The 13,268-nt window shown below is 42.6% G+C and overlaps 1 protein-coding gene and 1 long non-coding RNA gene across 5 annotated transcripts in view; one reads left to right on the top strand and one right to left on the bottom strand.

The window, feature by feature from the left end:
* Positions 1–13,268, bottom strand: part of LOC119169629 (cell adhesion molecule Dscam1-like) — a 138,265-nt gene that overhangs the window by 97,084 nt on the left and 27,913 nt on the right. The window lies entirely within an intron of this gene.
* The window catches only part of LOC142796470 (uncharacterized), a 72,321-nt gene that overhangs the window by 49,727 nt on the left and 9,326 nt on the right, over positions 1–13,268 (top strand). For 2 of the 4 annotated variants that reach the window (XR_012893859.1, XR_012893858.1), the window contains one exon: positions 11,435–11,650. The exons of the other annotated variants lie outside the window; for them this stretch is intronic. This is a non-coding gene — a long non-coding RNA (uncharacterized LOC142796470). Of the gene's footprint in view, positions 1–11,434; positions 11,651–13,268 lie in introns of those variants that run through there. 4 annotated transcript variants of the gene reach the window in all.

The following is a 13,268-nucleotide window of genomic DNA, read 5'->3' as shown; positions in this document are numbered from 1 at the left end:
TTCGCACTATGCTTGGCGGTAACTAATAATTCTATAGCAAAAGTTAATTTAAATTATCTTGGGTCAACAATATCTTCCCAGCCTTTCTTGGTCGGATATTTCTTCGTAAGGAGCAATAACGAGTCAGGATAAGGCAGGTAGCTCGTGATGCCCATACTATTCATTAAACCTCAGAAAGATTCAAATAGCCTGGCCCAAAATAGGGCTGACAATCACTAAAAAAAAACATTTGAGAAATCAACTACGAAAGCAGTAATAGCAACACATGTAAAAATGGCATCAAACTTTAAACTCACTGACAGAAGCATTTCACGTTATTCATGCTGTCCTGCAAATACAGCATGAATACTTTATCTTACCTCATGCCCTCTTATGCCCATTTTGGTATATACCTAGTTAGGTAGGCGACCATGATAGCACCAAGATGCAGCCCAATAGATAGATAGATAGATAGATAGATAGATAGATAGATAGATGGATGGATGGATGGATGGATGGATGGATGGATGGATGGATGGATGGATGGATGGATGGATGGATGGATGGATGGATGGATGGATGGATGGATGGATGGATGGATGGATGGATGGATGGATGGATGGATGGATGGATGGATGGATGGATGGATGGATGGATGGATGGATGGATGGATGGATGGATGGATGGATGGATGGATGGATGGATGGATGGATGGATGGATGGATGGATGGATGGATGGATGGATGGATGGATGGATGGATGGATGGATGGATGGATGGACGGACGGACGGACGGACGGACGGACGGACGGACGGACGGACGGACGGACGGACGGACGGACGGACGGACGGACGGACGGACGGACGGACGGACGGACACACGGACGGACACACGGATAGATTGATGGTAAAGCACAGTGCCTTTGTTTCACTAAGAAAGGCTTCTTATTAAAAAAAAAGACCAGAAAGTGGTTGCAGGCAATGCTCTTCGTGCTTCGGGTTATTACGAACGCATTATGTCACGTCAGCGCCGGCTTGCGACGATCTCGAGTAATGACAGAGTGAGAATAAACACTTCAGAGTGTTGCTTTTCCCAGATTGTCTGAAACGCATGAATGCAATTAGGGAGCAATGGCCTCTTTCTTGTAGTGGGAAAACTGCCCAAGTGGCTCGCAATTTTTTTTTTATTTTTTCGTGCTATATGGACCATCAGTCGGTAACTGATCTTCATATGATTTTTAGAGTTATACACTCGCCATGATTTTATTCTTATAAGCACATTGTTTTCTCGAGCTGTGATATGTACCTTGGTATAGTTCTGGAAAACTCCCCTGTACTCAACTCATAGCATCTGGCTACCTTATTTTCGGCGTTGGCCTATGTTTACTAGCGTATTAATCTGATCTGTTCCTTCAGTGCTCACGACAACCTGAACTTTTAGCCAGTTGGCAGTTCTGTTCTTTCTGTCCCTACTAGTGTAGTTATTTTCAATAAAAGCACCACCCACAAAAAGCGGTGAACGTCCCGGAGTTCTTATGACATGGACGTCCCACTTGATTTTTCCGTTGTTCTGTGTGTCATGTCTATAAAATAGAGTAACTAATCTAACTCCCCGGCACTTTCTCTGGCCATCTCTCATATCTGCAAAGGCTCTCTCGATCAAACAACGTCGGTAATATTCTCTCTAACGGCGTGAGTATAAGCCCACCCGCTTATGGTGAGTTCCCTTTCTCCACGCGTCATAGATAACGTGTAAAAAGAAGCAGCACCGCTTTGTAAGCCCCCCTGCGCAAATAACTCCTCCACCTAGCACAAACCATCGCTGCCCAGGCGGCAAAACAAAGCTGTCTTTGGCGACGCTCTTTAAAAATAAGATGATGAAACAAAACAGACTGGGTTTCCTTCTTCTCTTGTCGAGGCAGTAATTGGCGAGTAAGCGCCAATTGGGGGATTACGAGCATTTCCTGCTTTCGCAACGAACGTCACCGACAAAGCGCCTCGAACTTGTCCTTCGGCGGGCAACAACCAAACTATTGGGGAACGGCTTTCACGGGCATCTTCCTCTCCCACTCCACCATTCGTTCGTCTTCTGCACTCTATAGAAGCCCCTCTTTCCTGCTTCCACTCGGCGTACCCAACCGTCGTAGTTCGGGGGCTTTGATCCCTTGGCAAACAACTCAATGAAGCGTCCCCTTTCTTCTCCACCTTTCCCATACCACCGGACGTGGTTGAGAGAGCCGTCTTGGTGTGGAACGAGAGTCGAGAGACCCAAAATGGCCTGACTAGACCTTGTCTCTTCTAGCTATGTTCGACCGCTCCACTCTGCCATTGCAATATTTTAGTTTTATTGTTAGCTGTTACGTTGATCATCACATCAAAATTCCGGTACCACTACACCGTTGTTTTTGCTGTTCTTTTTCATCATTTGGGAAACGTACGCGTATACCTTCCAAACTTTCATTGTGACACCAAGCCTAAGATGAAACTATCCGTTTCGTATGAAAAGAACCAAGACATCTGTATCGTTATTTTTAGAAGTATTGGGGCTCGTAACGAAGTCTTCCGACATAATATTGCTTGTCTACTGAACACTGTATCATCTCTAGCATGTATGATATTCGTGGATTTACGGAAAAAAAGAAAGACTTTCAGTTTACACCTGATAAGCAGAAAATATTATTGCCGCATCAACGTATCGACGAAGGGTCTTAGTAATACCCGTACTGCACACTGTATAATGTGCAATTTCTCATACGATAATGTCCTTCAGATCATTTGTTTAACTCAAATTTCGACACGGTGTGCATAAATGCGCTTTCCTGAATATTAAATACTCGTTGAAACATATAAAGTAAAGAATGAAAAAAATGAAAGAAAAAAAGTCACAGTGTCCTCCCAAGGGAGAAGAAATAAATGTGATTGCATGAAACTGGATTGATACGAGCGGAATATTACCAACTGAGGTTTTGCGCCTCAAAATCAAGAAATTAACATGAGAAACACCGCAATGGAGGGATCAAGAATTTTGATCATCTGGTGTCCTTTAAAATTCAGTCACGTCCTACAGTGCACGGACCTCTGACTTTTCTCCTTTATCGAAATATGATCGTCACGGCCGGGATCGGACCCATCACTTCGAGTTACGCAGAGGACGACAAGGAGCTCGAAACTTGCAGCCTGCCCTTGAAACACAAAGGACGCAGGACAAAATAAAAACAGGTTTTGGGCGAGCTCGAACGAATGCCACCACTCAACACTTTGAGTACACTTTTCAAACACAAATAAGGACGCACGAAACGAACGTGCTGATGTACAGAAGACGAGTGCAAATGAGCAACTGTCACAGCTGTTGCTTCTGTGTGTTTTAGAACGACGCTACTCTCGCCACCATGGCAACTACAGCGAGCCAAGTGACCTTCGCACGCTCGGTAACTTCACCGTACACTTTGCAGGAAAAGCACTACACTTTCAAACAACCCCCATCACGATATAAGCGCGTGTGCACTGGACACCGTGCCCTGTAGGGAAATGTACAAGTGGTAGTGTTTGGAGCCGCGCACGCATCGCAGCGATCAGGGTGATATTCAAAGCGCACCCTTCTAGTCATCACCTTGGGGAGAAAAGAACACGCTCAAGTGCTTCCCAGCTCTTTGTACATATTTTTTAGAAATATTTAACGAATCATTTCAAATCTATTCATTACTTACCATTCGGAAATTGTAATACATTTTTTATGTAGCAAGGCACCGCTCGTTGCATGGCCGATCTCGCATTGTGGGTTGCACCAGAATAAAGGGCCAATAAACCAAACACACAGCGGTGAATTATGTGTGTACATACTTCTCCATTAAACGGCTTAGAATAAATTGTGAATGATGTAGAGCATGACGCACTTTACTATGAGAGAACATTGATTTGCTACATCAAGGTATGCTCCGTGATTGAGCCGTTTATTGCCAAGCGTTGCAGATTGAGAGGTCGCGGGTTTCGAACCCCGGTCGCATGCTGCCATCTTCCCTTGATAAGCGGTTATTCTGAAAGTAGGTAATGACCATCAATACGACAAATTATTCTGGTTTAAATTAGCATACGTGTCTATGTGAACTCATGTTTAACTCAATCTGCTCCTTCCTTCATGCGCCTAAAAGAACGCGGATGCTTGTCTTAACATTACTGCACATGTAGTGGATTCAATGAAGCACTTTTTAATTAAAAAGTCACACTGTGAAGCAACATCCTATGGGCAATCCAACAAGATATCGCGGTTTCTAAAAGTGATTTGCACTGAGGAAAAAGAGGCTACTTAAATAGTCACCTTACATTGTGGTGTAAAGCATTTTTGTAAAAACATCTCGTTTACAGAGTGAATGAACGCATTGAAACGAATGTGGATGCGTCGATCAAGGAATGGTATACTTCACGCTTGATATTTTGATTTTTGGAGAAAAAGAGTCATGCTAGGAATATTGAAAATGGTGTTGCGATCATCGTGATGGTAGTTTTTTTTTTTTTTCAGTGTACCTCTTTTGCTCGCACACGTCATATGAACCTTGGTATAGAAGGGCCAAGTGTCCTATAAGGACAAACTGCAAGGCTATTCTTGGAACAGTAATGATTTTAGGGCAACATAGGAGATTTATCTCATGAGAGACCCTTGAAAGGTACCAAACAGCATGTCTGAAATACTGTCCCAATATTTTTATTGGAATTAGAGGTACTAGGGATTATTATCGAGGATTGTCCTCTCGATTACTAGTACTTGCCGGTGTTCATGAAAGAAAGAACAGATACAATATAATATCGTGTAAACAATGTTCCACAGCGAAAGAATGCCCTTGTCAAAAGGTTACACCAGTTCACGAAATTATACAACAAGGAAACCACTCTGTTCCCGTTCTCCTGACGTCCATATTTCAATATTCTTTCCACTTACACCCCAGAGCCATCACCATTTGCAAATTTGCACAGCCTGTCGACCGGTGCAAGCGAGTCTTGCACGTCCGAAGCAAATTGACCCCAAGTGCGTCGATAAAAGCAAGCACCGAGACGGGAAGCTCATCGCGCGTGAAACCATTTGTTCAGCCTTAAGAAAGTTGCACATGGATCAGCTCTCAGGTCACTCGCGCTTATATATGGCTACACGGATGAACAACACCCTTAAAGGGAAATTCCGGTGCCTTTTCAACATACTGAGATAATGCTGTTCTCTAATAGTATTGACAGTCCTGAAAAAGCTAGGGTGGTTCATTTTGCCCAGGCACTGGTAAATAATATCAATTAAGCAAAAAACGACGAGTCAAGACAGACTCCAAAACAGAGAGCGGCTCCGTCATCTATGGTGGGTATCTAATCACGTCACAAGAATCCATCGCCGATTACGTCACGAGATCCGCAACACCCCGCCATGGCAGGCCAGTGTGTAAACATATATAGCTCACGTGCCTCGATCTTCTAATGCGTGAGAAGCAAGTTGGCAATGTCATCCGACGCGGAATGAAGTTGTGCCGCTCGTTGAAACCTCGTAGAACAAATCGTGCGCTGCATCCGTCTGCTGGGAAAGGCGGGGTTTTTGAAAAAAGGGTAGGCCCTGACGTCATTACTCGGGGTGGCCCGTGTTGACAAGTGTGATTCCAGAATCGGCTACAGATTTCAGAATTTGTTTTCTAAAAAACTAAATGATTTATGGTTGTATAATTTGGCACATATCAACACGGTACCAACGCAAACGCATGTTTAATGTTTTATTCAAATCGGTGAACATAAATAAAAAACGCCGGAGTTATCCTGTAAAGCTTAGTGCGGCATGCGTTCTTGAGCCAACAAGTGGACTTCTCTGTATGCAGACGGGCGTAGGAGGTAAAACGATGAAGTAATAGGAAGGCTACGGCTGCCCAAGCACGTCTTCATTCATACAGACAGTGAAAAGATGGAGCCTTGGCTGTTCCTTCAGTCTTGTCAAAAATAACGAAAGAAAGAAAGAAGAAGGAAAAAATGCCAGTAAGCTTGGCTCACAGTCCTTTCATTTAGAAGGTGAGTAATGAAGCTGCTACTTTTATGATTCACAGACTTTTCCTCATTCGTTAGTGTGACAAATAGATCGCATACGTTTCACAATTATCAGCCGGTTAGCATCAGAACGGAACCTCAATGTAAGCAATATTGGAATATTTTCAGCTCTTCTTATGGTCAGCTATGCTTGCCTTGTTGACTTGCAGGGTCTAATTGAAAACAATCACCACTATATTTCGCTCTTTTTATATCAAGCCTTCCGTTACACAAAAATAAACAGCAGTCTTTAAAGTAGCCTCTCGGTTCAAATGAAACTCATCATTTCCCGAGCTTAATTGCGAGTACTAACCATAAGTATTTCTTGAAGAACATGAAAACTATCCCTATGTTTTACTTCCTACTCTGCGCTACGCTATAGCTCTGATTTTTTTGTGATCATGAACTAACTGTATAGACGGTTTCGGTGTTAGTAAACAAACGCGCTCACGCCGAACGGCCTACCCCGATAGACTTCCGTTGCGGCACTTCCGGCAATGCTTTTTCAAAGGTTCCGGTGGTGTCTTCGTGGTGTGTTTGAATTTGCTGCTCTATTATTTCTGGCACATTCCTTAGGATGTATTTGGAGCAACATCTAGTGGCTACATGAAGGGGCTCGACGAAGCACACGGCAGGCACAGGCGCGGCCTCCGCTGCAGGTAACGTGGCTCACGTGTCCGACGGGCGCCGTGCAAGATATCGATGAGTGCGGCCCCCTGCTTCATTTTATACTTTGATAGTGGTCGTGCCTATACAAACGGAAAATGCATAGATTGCAGGACAAGTTTGTCAGCGAACTTAATTGAGCCGGTGGGTTCTACATGTCGACGATGTGAATGCGCTTTGAAGACGCGGACCGGGAATTGACAGCGCGTGCACGCCTGTATTTTTCCTGTCCACGTCTTCAAAGCGCACACACATCGTCGATCTGCAGGAGAAAAGTGAAGTTGATCAATTCAGCTTTTCGACTAGAACTTAAAACGTTCCTCTTGTTGAACCCCGAACATATTTGTCTAAGCACACAAACTGAGGATAAAACGCTTATTTCTGTGCCTGTGTCTCATCGGGCACTTTTTAAAGAGATCAGTGGCGATCGGCATCACTCGCGATTCGAAGTGTTCGTGTGACTGAGAAATTATAAAATTTACTGATGTGATGACGTAAACTGCGGCTGCAGGGTCACGCGAACTATTATGTTTTACGCACGAGTAAGCTATTCATGAACAAAACTTTCAAGTTGGACACACCCAATAGATAAATGAGCTTGAATGCGGCGATGTTTACTAGAGGCAAAAAGACATACGATGATTCATTTGCTCGCACAGATGAGAGCCGACTTGCCGATGTCGCTTTCGAAAAAATCAAATGCACCGACAATGAAACCTGGACATCATGACGTGCACTGTGAGGTGATTAATGTTAAGCGCGGCTACTTAAAGTCCCGTGTTGTTTCGAACAGAACGCATCATCGATATAGCTCAAACTATCAAATACACACCTTTGCGATGGATTTTGAGTGTTAGCTTCCACGTTTTGCTACCAATTTCCCGCGTCAGTACACTTATCTGCCATGGGTGGAAGACGAGAGTGACTGATGTGTTCCTGGTAACGGGGGCCTTCGACTAATCGAACGTCTGAGTATTGCCTCTGTGCCATTAGTCTGCGCTGAGCTTTACATTACCTTTGATGCAATCGGTATAAAAAACCTACAAGCTCTTGGTGGGAATCAAGCATTCTCGTGTGATCGCTGCAATGCAGGCACTCTTTCTATCGTCATCTGTCAGAAAACGTAACGTTTTGACTAGCATATAAAAATAATTCAGGCAAGTAGACTGTATCCTGGCTTGACACAGCTGTGCTCGAGTTGCCAGCGCTTCATCGAAATCATTTTATTCGCATAAAACACCAGAACACAAGCAGCCGTGGCCAGCAACAAATGCTAAAACCACGCAAAAACAAGCCAAACCGGAAGTTTCTAGGGGTGGTTTCCCGGTGAACGCACAGTGTTACCAGAGACCGGCAGGCTCTGGCGAAACGGTCTATAGGCAACTCCCGTACAGTCGATGCCTTCAATCAGTTTGATAGGGAGACAGTAAGATAAAAGGTCCCCTGTGGAGCCTAGCGACGGCAGCATCGATCTTCAGGCAGGAACTTTATATGCGTGAAATTGATTGCGCTCCCTTGATCCTCGAGCAACAAATTCGGTTCAGTGGTAGCGTAATTAAAGATAAACAACCGGGTGCTATGACACAATTAATTTTCCAGAGCTCTATCCCCCGATGCGATTAGGTGTAGCAGTGATTCCATCAACTTTATAGATCGACTTCGCTGTCGGTACCCCTTCCTTTACAAATTTCATTTAAGGTTTCGCTTAGTTTTCAAGATAAAAAACAAAAGAAGAAATGTCGTCTTTGAAGTGTGTTTATTACCTATTTTCTTGTCCTCCCGTCGATATAGCTTTGGGAAATGAATCAAAACAGACCTTCATGCCACGTCAGCGGCTCCTGAATGTGATATTGATTTTCGAAAGCGTGGCTCGTAACTTAGGCCAACGCAACACTACGTAGTCCCACCCGTACTGAGTTTCCTTTTATGGAATGGCTGACCCACAGTCCATCGCACTGATAAATTGGGACGCCTGTACAATCTTATGTGTAATATTGTTGCCTTAGTAGATAAAAGTGGAGTTAACATTGCCGAAGATGTTTGTTTAAGCAATATCTCGGTTTTTTTTTTATTCGCATGTCGACACTATGGTGACTGTGTTAGGATATCCACGGTTGATATACACCTTAGCTTGACAGCTTGAAAGGAATCACAGTTATCTTGGCACAAGGTTTAGCCCAGCATTCTTTCCCTCTTTCTTTCTTTCTTTCTTTCTTTCTTTCTTTCTTTCTTTCTTTCTTTCTTTCTTTCTTTCTTTCTTTTTTTCTTTCTTTTTTTCTTTCTTTTTTTCTTTCTTCCTTTCTTTCTTTCTTTCTTTCTCCTTTTATTTCTTCCTTCTTTCTTTCCTTCTTTCTTTCTTTCTTTCTTTCTTTCTTTGTGTATTTGACTAGAAAAAGTCCTCGTATACGTATGAGCTTGTTTTTACTGACGGGTATAATTAATCCTTCACTGCAGTGACTGTTAAAGTAATTCAAGGTTCGCTCTTGAAGGCACTAATTTTTCTCATAGATGTCTGTGTAAGTGACCAAAGGTGATGCCGTCCTGTGGCGCAAGCTTCAGACAGGTGTCTTTCCCAACCCCTGGTTCTATAGCAAAGTATACCCCCACCTCGTGACACCCCACTGTAAATACTGTTCACAATCGGCCACTCTCATACACATGACATGAAAGTGCCCACAGGACGCTGACGCTTCTCACACAGAAGATACATGGGAGTCCCTTCTGCGTATCACTGACTCGGCACAGCAACGCCGGGTAATCTCTCGCGCATTGGAGGCCGCGGTGTCCCAAGGGATCCCCGCTGACCTCCTCTAAGCAGCGTAACCAACCTGTCGGCCGGTGCCCTCTTTTGGGAGTAATAAAGTTTCATTTTCATCATCATCATCGCATAGACATTTTAATAACATTATAAACAACAAAAACCTCGATACCACTATTTTTGGTCGTTGCTGTCTAATTTATTGCGTTATTAGTAATTGTCTCATCCGTTCATTAGAAATTGATAACTATGCCACCATCGTACCCGTCATAGTGGTAGTGTTCGACTGCTGATATGAAGGCCACAAGATCGAATATTGGCCGCGGCTGTCGCATTTTCATATTTTCACTGTAGAGAAAAATGGTCCAGCGTCGTGTACTTACATTTAAATGCACGTTAATGAACTCTAAGTGCTCGGAATTTCTAAATCCCTACACTACGGCATCCCGCCTAGTTAGGTCGTGTTTTTTTTTTTACATTAAGTCGCAACGATTCTTTCTCCGAATGGTGCGAAAACAATAACCTCCCTCAGAATACCTCAAGAACAAGTTCATTAGTATGTCTCTCAAATCATTCTTCGTGTCATTTCCATACTCTGTCGATATCATGTTGTTATGTAAGGTGTGTCAGTTTAGTGATCATGGTGTTCTTTTTCATAGCATGCTAAATTTTCTTTCTCACACAAAGTGTGCTGCCATGCGTTGCCTTCATTCTCTCAGCAGTCTATATTCTCGCGAGTATTCAGTACTCCTGTAGCATTTCACAAATTGTAGACTAAAATATATCTTTCTAAACTTGAATATTCGTCTGTGGTCTGGAATGGCATAGCTAAATCTGGCAGTGACGCTAAGAATGAGTCCAGAAAAAATTCATAAGCATTCGCAACCAATGTTTCCCTAGAATTGCATCTGGATCTCGTTCCAACACTGCCAGATTATCATCATTGCCATCACTTCCCTGCCGACGAAATCGCGCTGACCTTTGATTTTTTTACAAACTAGTTTACGGTATAGTAGGCTGCCCTCTACTTCTCACTTGAAAAATTTCCGGATTCCGCGAAAGTTAACCAGAGAGAACCCACCATTTCATGTACCTACTGACTTCTTTCAACAATCCATCGCTCACAGAATACTAAGTCTCTATAATGTGAACTTTCATGTTCTCGGTGTGTTTCACAATCTACTGTCATTGTTTTTATTTCAACTCAGAACTGCTTTATTATAATTTTTTCACAATGTACATATTTTTCCCTTTTCCGTCTTTAAGGAAGGCTTCTAAAAAGCTGTGTATATTCTCCTTTATTTTTTGCTGCCATTTCATAATTCTCCTGTCTTTTTTATTTTTCCCAATTTGCACTGATTTCTTTTTGTATGTGTGTTTTCCCTCTTTTTATTTATTTTATTGTAAATTTTCTGAATATTGTCTGCATTGTAATGCTTATTTTTATTGTTTTATTTTTGTGTGTGCCTACACTAAAACTTCATGGTTGTTTAGAGCACGTTAAATAAATCATTGATAGATTTATAGTCATAAATTCCTGTAATATATTATTATTAGTATTATAATTGCTGCTTGCGTTGTTGTTGTTGTTGTTGTTGTTGTTGTTGTTGTTGTCGTTACGCCGAGTTGCTGGTGGTATGACTCTTAAGAGGGACAAGTGCGGATCTATATTAGTTTGACGCCTTGACTCAAGTACAACCTTATATTCTGGCAACCTGAATGGTAAGCCAGTTGTCTTCGGTTCCATCCTGCAAGCACTTCCGCGTTCCTGCTGCAAGCAAGCAGTCCTAGGACATGTGCGTCAGCAGCACTACTGGCAATCTGGTCATACTTTGCTTTGTCTGAGTTTTAACAGATCTTGTATGCTGCGGTCACTGTAAAACAACAGCGTGAATTTCTTTTTCGTCAACCTTACGTGTTAAAGAGCAAAAATTTCCACACAGTATCGACTCTATATAAAGGGCTTCATTTCTTTTTCTCTTAACAGCTATCAAGTATAAAAATCTTACCACCCTCATCACGGCGATATATGATGCTACATGTTTGAAGGAAGCGGTGGCAGTTCTCTTTCCTCTGTATAATGACATTGAGCCTTAAAGATGTGAAAGTTCTTTAATTATTTATTTTTATTTTTTCATTTTAAGTAAAGTGATTGTGTACGTAAAAATGAAGCTTGAATAAAACAATATTCTCTGGTGTCTGATCTTCGTAAGTATAAACTTTGTGTATTGATTCGTGGAGTATAATATAAAGGCACCTAGAAGTAGTTCTTTTAATAGTGCAATGCCACATTATGCAAAAAGCGCTGGTTTTGTATAACTTTTCACATCAGCATTCATGTTACATTGTTTCGAATACAAGCTCAGTGAATGGAGACATGAACGAAAGTGGGAGACGGTAGACTGAAGGTAGGAGGTGTGTATTGTACACGAAATGATCTGTGCAGTAACCCAACTTTCATTTGCTTTATTCTGCTTCAAGAGCCATTAGCTTGAGTAATATGGCCTAGCGCCGTGCACGTGGCGAAGGCATCCACTTTTCACTCTGCAAGGTTGCTCATTCTATCTCGCTCCGTGACATAAATAAACGACCCGAGGTGTGCTCGCGAAATTTGCGAAGCCGGGGCTCTTCAAAAGTTCGTTTGTGAAACGGAGCGGCTGACAGCTTGTTGAGCACGAATAGGCGGCGTGGCTGATACGGCGCTGTTGCGACGTTTTCTTCTTTCTTTTGATTTTCCAAATGAAGACACACATGATGGCTGCCATGAGAGCGCTGCAAAGTCGGGCTCAGCGTTCACCTTGTTTGGTGAACGTCGAGAACCGTGTACGTGTCACGTGCGACCAGTGCAGCGTGTATAAGAGCATGTAAAAGCAGTCCAGCATGTATAAAAGATCACCGTATTCGCGCCTCCAGCCGGGCGTGGAGCCGACTCAGCTTTCTATAGGTTGATGACCATTTATGTAATCAGAGCTTTTGCAATACTGCAGGAATTACACACACACACACACACATACACACACACACACACACACACACATACATACATATGCATACATACATACATACATACATACATATGCATACATACACACACATACACATACATACATACACACACATGCATACATACATGCATATATATATATATATATATATATATATATATGTTGTGTGTGTGTGTTATATTAATAAATATCTTTTGGGGAAGCACCGAGCACCCGTTCTTGCTGGCTTTTCAGGGGCTACGCCCCTAAATGTCTCGCCTTTTCGGCGTGTACTGTCATCATGGTCACAGGTATGCGCTACGAAAATTCGGTAAAACTGCACTACTTGCCACCCCTCCATGCTACATGCTCATTATCAATTGAACTTTCATCATTACTGCGTAAATAATCAGGTTTGGCATAGCAATTCTGTCACTATCCTCGACAAAATTTATCAAGGCTCTCAAGCTTCCTGTACACCTAAAACCACAGACATAAACGTGCCCCGCTGCGAGAAGTCATGTACTTTCAAAGACCACTTCTAGAAACGTGTCTGCAAAGTCACTGTGTCTCAGTGTAACAGTGGCCAGCAAGGTAGTTCAGTCCATACTATGCACGTTGTAAAGCAAACGTTCGTCATTACTACTTAAAACATCGTCTTTAGGTTTGCAGGAGTATCGGATCCCCACCGAAATTTATCAAGTTGCGAAAGTTGTTTATCTAAAACCAGAGAGAAAAACATGCATATCCACTTCAAGTCCATCTATTTAAAACACCACTTTCTGAAACCTACCAGTAAATTGAAGGTACGCTTGTGGAGTAAAGCATTAAAAAGTA

This window comes from Rhipicephalus microplus, chromosome 2 (assembly GCF_043290135.1).
Source record: "Rhipicephalus microplus isolate Deutch F79 chromosome 2, USDA_Rmic, whole genome shotgun sequence".
NCBI classification, from domain to species: domain Eukaryota; kingdom Metazoa; phylum Arthropoda; class Arachnida; order Ixodida; family Ixodidae; genus Rhipicephalus; species Rhipicephalus microplus.
Note: the sequence above shows the minus strand (reverse complement) of the source record. Positions and strands in the feature narration are given on the sequence as shown.